Below are 10,016 nucleotides of genomic sequence, written 5' to 3' on the forward strand. Positions count from 1 at the left end.
TCCCTGCTGCAAGGGCTTGTCAGCTCCGCACCTCCCACAGATGAGAGGCTGTAGGCAATGAGCTCTGGGTCAATACCACAGCTGGGAGCGTGCAGCGTGACTGCCTGCTGGGGACAAGGATGTGGCAGCATGGCCATGGCTGATGTGACAGCAAAGGGCCAGCTGCCCGTGGGAGCAGCAGCAACAGCCTGCTCTGCCTGGGGATGGGGATGGGGTGAGATGGGATGGGATGGAGCCAGCATGGTCGGGCACCAGCTCCGTCCTGCACGATGCTGAGCCTGCTTTGGACCATGTGTGCTCTGGTGCTACAGGATCTCTTCAAGGATGGTCCAAAAGACTTTTCTTTCTTTTTAGCATGTGACCCTTGACCAGAGAAGCATCAGATGTTCCTGTAGGGACACGAGCTGCTGACAAAGGCTGTAGTTGGCACTGGCCCCAGCTGCATTGTGTGCTGAGAGTGTAGGCTAGCCAGACTGGGCACCACAGCAAAATGCTCTCAGAAGGGGGCTTCAACCTGCTTTGCCTTCTTTCACCCCTCTCCCCATAGGCAGATTTGCCCCAGCTTTCTCTGCTGTGCCATCACAAGCCTTGAGCTCGCTTTCCTCATTCCCCAGGGGTGCTGCCTGGTCTGCAGCAGGGGCCGGCAGGGATGAGACACCCCCACACACTTGCCTTGAGCAGAAGCTGAAGTCGCATGGGGCTGACTTTAGAGTCGTGTAGCTCGTTTGTGGGTGCTGAGCTGCAGCCCCTTTCTCTGCTCTTACATAGTATAGAGCTATAACCACTGCCCTCACAACCTCATTACCAGGGATGCCAGGCACCACTATGGCTGTCCCACACTAAAAACAAAGCCTCTCTTTGCTCACTCACCAATGGTGAACACTGACTTTTCTTTACTTTGGGATGGGGGGCAGAGGGATGGTGGGTAGCAGAAGTGCCCTGATGCTGAACAGGTCTTGGCTGGAGGAGCTTTTTGAGACTGTGGAAAACTACGGGGGCTCCAAATCTGTAATAGTTGCTCAATAAAACAGATGAAAAGACTCATTCCAGATGGCCTATCCATCCTGGATATCTTCAGTGTGGGATGCACTCAATTTTAGCTGATAAAATTTCATCTGTCGGCATTCTTCGCTTCAAACAAAAGAGCTCGCAATTAAAAGGATGGACGATACTAGTTGCCAGAGCCCTGGCCCTGTGACTGTCACTGGTTTTCTATCAGAGCACTCCCTGAGAGGTGATCAACCACCCTGAGAGGTGATCAACCACCCTAGAGTGCCTGGCTCCACATTGGCAGAGGATCACTCTGCTCCCCCAGCCCACCCCCTTCTCTGCAGAGATCTGGACTTCCATGTCTTATTTTAAGGCTGCTGCTCAGCTTGATGACTAAAAAACTCTACGCTTAAATGATCCTGCTGCAGAGTAACACTCCTAATCCTGCCGGTAACCCCTTGGGATGCTGGAGAACAAGCACTTTCCCAAACCCTCGGGCTCTGCAATCACATATCTCCACTTGCTGATGCCTGATGCAATAACCCTGCGTATGCTCCGGTATCCTGTTTTACGGATGGATTTTGAGATGTAACCTTGCCTGGAGAATCCTTTGAGTGGCTTCTTTGTCTAATTGTCTGCAACAACACAATATTGTTGGCAAGTGGTGCAGGAGAGTTTGATCTCACACAACGTAACTGGCTAGAGGTAAATTGAAAAGGACAAGTAATAAAGCAGAAGTGCATTAAAGGGCCTCCTTCAAGTGTACAAGTGAGAGAAAGATTCTGCACGACCAAAAAGGTGCAGGTTAAAGGACTGTATGAGCTGGCTGGATACAGCAGGGCTGTGCGGCAGAGCATTTCCCTAGATCGGCGGCGGCAGCACAGGAGCAACCCAGAGCATGGCACTGACTGCCTGGGAGTCCCGCTTGTCTCAGCAAAGGCAGGAGGCACCACAGCTGCGCTTCAGCTACCATTAACTCCCGTCACCAGCTCCATGTAGTAATGCCAGGGTAAGCCAGAGGCTTCAATTACATTTATCAGGCAATCAGAGTCACAGCAGCCCTGTTAGCACAAAATGAGCACTGGGGACCCGTGTGCTGGGGAACGCGGAGCTCAGCTCGGGGTGTGTAATGAGGGGCACAGCTGGTGATGCTGGGGGGATAAGGGGTGATGCTATTCTCGGTGTGCCTGGAAGCCCTGGCAGGGGATGAGCAGGGGCAAGATGCACACCGAGAGGCCTCCCTCCTGGCCCCCAGCCACCTGAGCAGGACCGGTTAATGTGGGACATGTTATTGCAGGACCGGCTGTGCGTGTGAGATGATTCCCCTCCAACCTTTGGTACTTGCTTTTCTCCAGCCTGTCTGCCCCAGCTGGCAACCTTGGAGCTCAGAGTGAACTGGGGTGGGGGCTCAGGGCAGAAGTTATGTGAGTGCTTGTGTTCAGTGAGCTGCTGGGAAGGGTCTTTATACCCTGTGAGGAATAAGTGGAAGCAAGGAAGGGATGCCTGCTGAGAAGGGGGAGTTTTTCTTACCAGAAAGGACACGTATATCTTTTTTTTAAAAAAAAAGAACACTTGGTTCTGACTATACAGACTCTGTGCTAACCCATGCAGAACAGGGCAGCAGGGATGCAACACTCCAAGATGTGCCTCTGCCATCACCAGACTACAGACTGCTCCAAGGAGCCCTGCAGCTCCTGGGTTACGTTACAGCAGCCAACAGCTCCTCTGTGAGGCGTAAGCTGGCCCTTCTCTGCCTTCCTCCATGGGATGATTTGCAGGGTACAACCTGCTCCGTGCATTGGAGCACTGCCAGCAGCCCTCTTGCTGCTCAGCTTCTGCGTTGTTGATGACCACAGCAAGATGAAAGGGATTGCCTTGGTTGTGCCGCAGCAGGAGCGGTGAGCCACCTTCCCAGCCCTGTGCCCGGCCTGAGCCTGCTTCTCAGCCTCGCACGCATTTCTCCTCCTCAGCTGTCCCGGGCTCATGGATGGACACCCAGCAGCAGTTCCCGGCTCTGGGCAGCCCTCACCTGCTTTCCCTCTGTTCCGAGCAGTTTGGGAGGTCAGGGCTCCTTGGCCTGTTTCCTCCTGCTCATTCACGGGTGCCAGGCTGACGTTGGTCCTGCAATCCCCTTGTTAATATCCTGGGTGTGAGAGCATTCAGCATCGGGTGAACAGGAGCCAGAGGTTAAAAAGTACAAATATAATTATGGTGATAATGCTCCTGTGCAGCCAGCTGGAATGGCAGGGGAGGAGGTGGCTGGAGAGGGCTTTGCTGTCAGTCTCCACTTTGCCCTGGCTTCCTCTGACCAGCTATTTTTCTTCTCTGCTTGGGGTAATGCATCCTCAGTACCAAGATCCCAGGCCACAGGGAGGCTGAGGGTTTCAACTTACTAGTTTTGGGAGACATGGCTCATGAGCACATTTGTTCCCCCATGCGCCATGCCAGCTCCTATCCCTCCTTCATCACTCACAGATCCTTCAGGTGCAACAGAGCTGGGTGCCGGCTTTAAAGCATCCACTCTTGCGTTTGCAGTGTGGTCTTCATGCTAACCATATTCATTTAATAATAGCCAAGGCCCTGTATATTCCCTGGCAAGCTTGACCTAAATTTGGCAGCAAGGTTTTTTCTGCAGCTTGCACTGCAGCGGATGGGAGAGTCTACAGCAGCTGGGGGAAAAAAAACAAACCTTGAAAGAGGGAAGCTTGGATTGAATTAAATCTGAATCAAATCACAGCCATCTCCTCTGTGTTTCTTTAATTGGAAGTTCAAATTCAGTTTATTGTTCCCAGCTCCATCATTTTTAGTTTTCAATGTACTGCAGGATTTGCGATCTCAAACGGCTGTGATTGTTGTGCAGGGAAATTTTGACTGCTGTGGTTGCTAGAAATTGGGCAAGGGCTGTGGTGTAGTTTGGATGATGGTTTATTAGGTTTCAGAGTTAGCCCTGAGCAGAAGGTTCCTGCCTCTGTGAGGTATTACTGGCTTCTTTTTTCATCACCTGTGGAAGGTATTCACTGAGCTGATTTATTTTGTGTTATTACAGTGACACTCAGGCATAAAGGGCATAAAGAGGTGCCTTCAGCAAACTCCTTTCATTGGGAACAAGAAAATAGCCAGGGCTTGATAATGACAAGCTAAACAGGTCTCACACATGTGCCTTTAACCACCAACCTCAGGAGGGTTAGAGCAATGATATGCTTAATCGTGGCTGTTTGGCCAACTCTTAACTTCGTTAGTCAGCTCCCTGGAGGAGGAACAAAGCTGCTCACGTATGTACAGCTGTAAGCCATTGGCCATGCTCCAGAAAACGGTCCTCTGCTGCTGGAGAAGAATCCTCACCAAAGCTTTGCTTGTGCTCATTCAGGCACATCCCCTGAAGGGATTAATGCTCAGCAGACACCACCTGAAACACGCAGAGTAAGGGAAATGCCACTTTTCCCTGGAGAGTAGCAATGGGTGCACTGTTGGCTTCAGGTGTGGGCAGAGCCAATGCTGGTAGCCTTCTGGTACTGCCTTGTGCTGCTGGGCAAGCCTGGGCTCTGGCACTCTCCTCAGCAAGGTCTAAGGCCCACCTCCACCATCTACCCAAGCAGGCAGCTCAGCAGTGTTGTAAGAGACTGGGAACGGAGCGGGATGGAGGAGAATGAGGAGGACAGCTGGTCTCATATTGCCTGATATGCTTTGCCCCAGCCTTGGCATAGGTGTCTCATCACCACCCCATCGCAAACCTCCCACTCAGTCTTTGGGAAATGCCTCTTCCCTGCTGGAGAGACTGCCTCTGCTCCACCACCCCTGCCTCACCACGCCACCCCGGTCCCTGGCAGCAGCAATTGCACGCTGTTGGCTTAAGAAACCCAAAGCCATCAACCCCCGTTAGGCAGCTCCCAGCTCTGCCATCCAGTGCCTCACACCAGCCAAACGTTAAAGAGCTGAGCCCCACCGCACCACAAGCACCCGGGACCTGCTGCCTCGGGCTGCTGGGATAGCCCCCTTCGGCGTGCGTGCGGGGGACCTGCACCTCCAGCTGCCCCAAGGATGGCTCCAAACATCCTCCCCTCTTCCTGGGCATCGCTTGGGGTGCTTTGGGAGAAGGGATTTTTTTGGTTTTGTTCACGTCACCAGGGAGGAGGAGGGAAATGCAGCTCTTCTGCTCTTCTCCGAGCCCAGGCGAGTTAGCCTCCTTGTCTCCTGTTATCCCCCCAAGGGGCAGGGGATAACACCCTGCTCCTCAGAGGGACCAGGGTGGGTCCTACAGAGGCTTTGGACCCTTCATCTTCATCAGGAGGGAGGCCATACAGCACTGGGGACCCTCTGCTCCCCACCGGTGCAGCCCAGATGTGCCCTGGGCCCTGCCAGGCTGTAGGAAATGGCTCTTCTGGCAGGGAAAATTGGATCCTCCTCCATAAATAACCTGTGTTTTGTCTGGAGAGGCAGAAAGGGCAGGATGGCCTGGCATGATGCTGTGAGGGGGGCAGCGGGTGCTGGATGGAGGGGTCCTGCTATGGTGGCAGCCCTGTCCCAGGGAAGCTGGCTGCTCCTGTGCTTGCAGGGCACAGCAGGGAGGGAGGAAGGGAGGGCGCTGCAAGGCATCCCACAGAGATGCCCCAACTGGCCCTCCCCAAAAACACATCAGGGCAAACCGAGCACCTGGGGGAGCCAGGCAGGGGGCTTCGGTGCCGTTTGGGGCGGATGCTCTGCCCACTTGGCCACCAAGGCAGGTGGACATCCCTGCCACACCAGATCCATCTCTCGCCTGAAAAGCCAACTTCAGCCCATCTGCAGAGAACGAAGCCAGAGCAAAGCGAAAGCAGAGTCACCCTTTGGTTTCTCCACCTGACCTAGCCTTAAAAACTCAATTTGAAGGTGGCATTAGGGAAGTAAGATATCGTTTATCAGGAGTGACAGATCCAATCTATAAATTAACATGCTCAGCCTGGGAGTCAGGAGGCAGAGATATCTATCAATTCCTCCCCAGCAAGCTGACACAAGCACACAAATTTGGCCAATTCCCCAGAGCAGCATCCGGTCTCCAGCAGGTTTGAGGACCCAGAAGTGCTGGGGGGGCAGAGCCAGCGACGGGGAAATTATATGGGAGAGCCCTGGAAAAGAATCGAGCTCCCACCTTCACCCCACCCTGTCCTCTGTGACATGGGGACAAGAGGGCCCCCAAGAAAATGGGGTTCATGTCTCAGTCCAAAGGCATAATATATTTTTAAATGCACCATCAAGGCATTCAATATGTGATGAGTTGTAAAATGGCTGCAGTCCGTTAGGGAAAAGCTGGCATTTTAAGATACATCTACACAGTTTGCCTCCACCCTCCAAAAAGAAAGTATAAACCATGGAAATAGTATTTGCTTTTTACACAGGACGTACACAAACATAACTTTACATGTATACAAACTACTGTCTCTGTGCTCAGTAAATCTGGGGTCTTAGGGCTGCTCACATCCCAGCCCTGGGAGGTGCCAGGTGACTTTTGGTGATGCCTGGCATCACTCTGCTGTAAAGGACAAGCAAACGAGGATATTCGCAACCCTGTCACGAGGCGCTTGTCTCGCTGAATCCCTTTTCTACATAAAACCGGAGAGGCTGGGCCAAATGGTAGAAATGGGTTCAATCAGGACCCCCAGCACGGCCTCGCTCCCACCCCAGATAGCCGGGTCTCTGCGTCAGCCGCTCCCCATGGGGAGGAATGGCCAGCGGGGCGGCCGAGGGGACAGCTCCCTCCGAGGGACACAGAAATGAAATGATCGGGGGCTCAGATGGTGCAGCCAGGAAGCCTGTTAAAGGCCTCGTAAATAAGAGCCCATGTAGACAGCAGGTACTGCAGGGCTTTATAGGCCTATAAAACACCCTGAGTTGCCACTGAGGCTGGAAGGGATGGGTAGGGAATCTAATTTCACAGGATTTAGAGCAGGTGAGAGAGATATAAATGTGTGTTTTTAATAGTAATTAATGCTGCCATTCAGAAGCACTTAAGCACTGGGTTTGGAGAGTTTCCAAGGGCTTGTCTCATAAATCACAGCTCGCTACCTGCCCGCCTTGCTCCTGGGGAGCTGGGCTGCTGCTCCCTCCCCTGACCCGGCCACGGCAGCGGGGCCATTTCCAGCCCCAAGCAGAGAGCTCAGCATTGCTGCAGCCAGGCTGCTCCCGAGCCACGGCAAGTGGAGCCATCTCCAGCTATCCCTCCGAACTGGGGGCCACCATGGGATGGGCACAGGGACGCCTCCCCCCAAGGTTATCCCCTTTTCTGCAGAGCCAGAGGGACTAAGCAGCAGCTTCCTCACACCTAGCTAACTGCTCACTTCTCTGCTGCGGGCTGCCAGTTTTCACCCTGCCTTCTTGAGTCATTTCTGCTGTGCAGGCAGTCAGGTCCCAGCCAGCTCTCTCTGCCTGGTGTGGGTGGGGAGCAGAGGCTGCCGCAGCCCACAGGGATGAGGTGGAGAATGGGGGGCGCGTGGGAAACACGCAGGAACCAGGCAGTGTACATAATCTGTGCTGTTTTGTGTGGTGCTGTGATTTCTAAGCTGACGCCAGAACCCTTGGGGTCTGATTTCATGCCATTCCTGGGTGGTGACAGAGGCCAAGTGCTTAGCAGAGAAGCCCAGCGTGGGCAGCTGAAGATGCACCCCATGCCTTAGCATCCCCGTGCACCCCAGAAAGCAGTTGCAGAGCTCACGGCCTTTGCCGCGTGGTGCACACCCACTCCTGCCTCCCGCAGCTGCAAGTGGGCAGGCAAAGCGGGACAGCAAGGCCGGGGCTCCCCTCCACCCCAGCTCCAGTCCACCCCCAGGCCCCAGCCTCGCCCCAATCCTGTCCACCTCTACCCCAGTCCCACCCAGTCCAGCCCCAGGCTTGTCCCAGCCCTGCCTGGGAAGGCTCCATCCGTGTGCCAGCCCTGCCCTCTAGTGTCACTTCTGCCACAACCACACTATAATACAGCTCATTCCCCCAGCACCTCTGGTGCAGATGTTCAGTCAGATTTAAGGTGTGACTGTTTCAGGCAGAGCTTGACTTTCATGCCAGGGAAGCAGGGCAGGGGGAAGGATCCAGGCTCAGAGATTTGCCAGATGGTGTTTCTGTAATTTGGGGGTGGAAGGAATTTGCTGGTGCCTTCACCTCTGGTCTCTGCCCATGGTCAAAGCAGGTCCTGCCATTTCCCCAGTCAAGGCAGGAGTCCTGAGGAAACCAGGAAAGAACAAGACATCCAGGAGAAACCTTCATTAACTACTTCTTATGCACTATTCTTCCACTTACGTGCAGTCAGATTATCCAGGTTGGGGATTAAGCATGCCCCAGATGCAGAGACAGTCTGAGATGTGGCAGAGTTTATTAGCTGATGGGGCACCTGCACTGCTTCCAGAAACAGCTCGGGTCTGCAAAGCCCAGGGCTGCTTTGGCGTGGCACAGAGCCCACGCAGAGATCCTGTTGGACCCCATTGCCTCCATAAAGAGCTGAGTCAACATGACTGCTCCAGGGCTCTGGCACCAGACAAGCAGAGGCTGAAGAGCCCAGGCAGTGCTGGTTTTGATCCAGTTACAGAGCTGGTTTGGATCCAGCTGGGAGTTAGCCCCTTCTGGGCTGAGCTCCAGCAGACTCTGCATGAGTCCCCCATGTCCGGGGGTCCAGGAAGGTGTCTAAGCTGGGTGCAGCTGGATCCAAGCACTCTCCAGCTGGTGCCACCAAGCTGCTGGAGGATGGCACATGGGGCAGGCACTGAAGCATCTTTGCAGCAGCTGCCTGGGCCAACAGGGCTGGCACAGAACGACAGCTAATAAATCTACCTGGACCAAATCTGTTCCCATTCTGCAGTGACACCAGGCCATGTTTGCACTGGACTCCCCAGGTGCTCCATGTTTTTCCACAATGAGACTGCAGAGGCATCTGTTATCCCGCACAACAGAGAGCTACGGCAGCACCCTGCCACAGCCATTTCTCCTGGGAACCAAGGAGAGTCTGGAAAGACACTGTATCATAATGGGAAACGCCGGTGCTAGAAATGGGTGTTGTTTGGGGATGATACTAAGGGATTTTCTATTCTCTCACCCTGATTCATGTTTACTACCTAGCAGAGAGAGACCTGATCCAGCTGTTCTGACCTGATAAATCAGGCTTGGATTTTGCATTGGCCTCTTTCTCCTGTATAATTATCAGCAAACATGAAATAACGGTGTGACAGCTGAGACCTGTTGTAACCAGGCAATATCGGCAGTTCAAACTTGAAACCTTGAACGCTCAAGCTAATTTTGCTGACGTACATAGCAAACCAGAGGAATCACCAGTAGGTCCAGTAAAGTAATACTCCTGTCACAGGTGAACCCTCCTGGGCTGTTGGTCCCTACTTGGATGCCATCGTGGGGTCACGCTGACTATATACAGGCTGAGCATACACACACACACAGAGGTATATGTACAGATATATATATACACTTACATATATGTTTGTATATATGTGTGTACATGTGTTAATACATATATAAAGCTAGACTGATGCCTTGACTCGTTAGCCCCACACTTTCTAAAAGTCTGCATCAGGGATGCTTGTACTAACCGGAAATCAGATCCCCATACACACAAGGAACAATAAATCCTTAAATACACTGGAATGACCTCACTGCTGGGCTGGGTTCTTCCCATTTCCCATTCCAAGTAGTGGAATGAGCCCTATTTCTAACCCCAAAGGGGTCTTCCTGAAAACGCAGAAATACTCAAAACTGGTGGTGTTTTCTGCTGCTTCCTTTGCTATTCTACATGAGTTACAAAGGGCCTGTTCCCACACTAACATGCTGGTCAGTACATCCAGGTCTCCTGTGTGGCCAGGAAATGCAATTTATGCTGTCTCATCACTGGATTTGACCTACACTCCAAAGCCTATTGCTATTTTATCAGCCCAGCTGCTGGTTAGCAGCTGATTTGCTTGCTTTAAAGTAGGTCACATAATTTAAGGGGGAAGGGGAGAGCTCTCCTTAGGGGAGCACTGCCTGTCATATTTTAAGAGGTTTTCTGTTCACCTAGGAAA

The sequence above is a fragment of the Pygoscelis adeliae genome, unplaced genomic scaffold (genome assembly GCF_000699105.1).
Source record: "Pygoscelis adeliae isolate BGI_AS28 unplaced genomic scaffold, ASM69910v1 Scaffold22, whole genome shotgun sequence".
Classification (NCBI taxonomy): Eukaryota; Metazoa; Chordata; class Aves; order Sphenisciformes; family Spheniscidae; genus Pygoscelis; species Pygoscelis adeliae.